Genomic DNA, 2,240 nt, shown 5'->3' on the forward strand with positions numbered 1-2,240 from the left:
ACTACCTGACTATTAACTTGCATTACTTAGTCATCCTAAATAGTCTATACTAACAGCTATTAAAAGGACTAAGTCTAAGCCTTGCATTCTTAAATGAGTTGCATAAGTACAAGCCCTATCTAAGAGTAACAAAATTAATTTTAAATATTGTATCAATATATAAAGATTTATACTAATGAGAACCTTAAACCTGTATCAATAAATACATTCTGTACCAATGTAAGAAATATAACTTCAATTCTGCATCAAATAGAAAGATTTCTACCAATGTAAGATTATGGGTATGAAATTCTTTAAGAGTAAATTTAAGAGTAAATATCTATATTTGTTTAATTTCTATAAAATCACTATATCCCACTTTATTTTCCACCCTGCTTCCTTTGCCTAAGAAAGAACAGAGAAGAGTAAAGGAACAGTAGAAATTCCCTATTCTAAGCTCTCTAGTTTCCTTTCTGTCAAAAGCCACATTTGCAAATTGTCCCTGAAATGACAACATATCTAATATATATATATATGTGTGTGTGTGTGTGTGTGTGTGTGTGTGTATGGAGCTATCCACTCAAATGTAAGGGAATGGTACAACAATTTTCCTTTGCTTGCATCTTGCAAATTGGGGCAAAGAACTACCTTCTGGGAGCCCAAGGGGGAATATGAAAAATGCTTTTGTCAAAGGAAGGCTAGCTGGCACCATTTACTGTCCAGTCTCTATGTGCTAAGAAAGTTCATGGTTTAGCTGAAGTCCTGACTGTAACATGAAAATATCCTGAGAGGCTGGATGAGTGAGCTAGCTGTTCTGGGATGGCCTGGAAGCAAAACTGTAGAGGAAACAGCTTCAATGTAGTTGAGGTAGAATCAAGCAGGAAACTGGAACAGAAGGTCCCAGAATCTCAGCATTCCAGAGATTGAATGCTGTCAGGGCTGTCTTTCTTGTCTTCCATTCTGCAATATACAAACCTTACAAGCAACACATAGATCTGTAAAGACATTTATATAGAACTTGCAGAGTGCACAGTTCAATTAAGGAATACCAATAAAGAAAGACTACTGCCCTTTCTTTAGAGGTCAATTTGATCACATAATCAAACTACAAATATAAATTTCCATTCTTGCCATCTTAAAGGATGATATGTAATAATTAGTCATGAGAATTTTGTACCCAGTAAGAGTTACTGGCTGTATATGGACATTTAAATCTCAGCCGGTCTCAGAGCTGTCTCTATGTACAGAGAGATCCTCATATGCATCACCGATCTTGTTGATTTTGTCAATTTCCTTCTTCTTGCCCGTATCCAAATTGTTCACAGGGGTCTCCCTTTGAAATGTCTGATTTTTATCAACTTGGAAGGAACCCATAGTTCTTCTTTTCCTGTGGAAACAAAGGCATAACCTCTCCTGCAGCGTAACACATGTTCTGTTTTTCATTCTGATGTGAGAGCATGCTTAAAATAAACAGGCTGGTTTAGTTCAGTATTTCCCCCCACAATCTAATGCCTTTCAGCAGCTCTAGGTTTTTTTTATTAGTATTTTAAAATTTTAAGGTTAATAAAGTATTATGTAATATATCTCTGGCAGTTTTTGCTGCCCCTTTTTGTCTGTTAAGTATTTTTTTTAAGTTAGATTAGACCTCTCCATAATTGCTTGTCCTGTGGTATTATGTGATCTTTCTGTAATTTGTTTTATATTATAATATGTAAAAAAAAAACTGCTTCATCTATTAAAGGCATATGCTGGACCATTTCCAGTTTTAATTTGGATGAGTATTCCCAAAATGGCCATAATATCTAATAAATGCATAACTACAAAATCAGCCTTTTCTGAAGCTAAGGCAGTTGCCCATTGAAATTCTGAATATGTCTATTGTATGATGCAGATATCGTAGTTTACCAAACTCTGTTAAATGGAACACATCCATTTGCCAAATTTCATTTCTTTCCACAGCCTAAGGGTTACTTTCTGGAGGTAATGGAGTTTAAGTGTATAATGAGCTAGTAGGACATTGCCTCACAATTTTCTTAGCTTATTGCAAAGTGATAGAGAATTCTTTCTTTAAACCTTTGTTGTTAACATGATTGTATTTATGGAATTCCAAAGCCACTAGTATACTTCCCATTAATAGGTAAACAATTTCATTATTACCTTGTGCCAGAGGTCTTGGAAGACCTGTATAGGACTTAATGTGTGCTATATACAGTGGATGACTCCTATTCCTGGTTATTTGTTGTAGCTGAATGAACAGTGAA

This window comes from Mus musculus, chromosome 7, assembly GCF_000001635.26.
Source record: "Mus musculus strain C57BL/6J chromosome 7, GRCm38.p6 C57BL/6J".
NCBI classification, from domain to species: domain Eukaryota; kingdom Metazoa; phylum Chordata; class Mammalia; order Rodentia; family Muridae; genus Mus; species Mus musculus.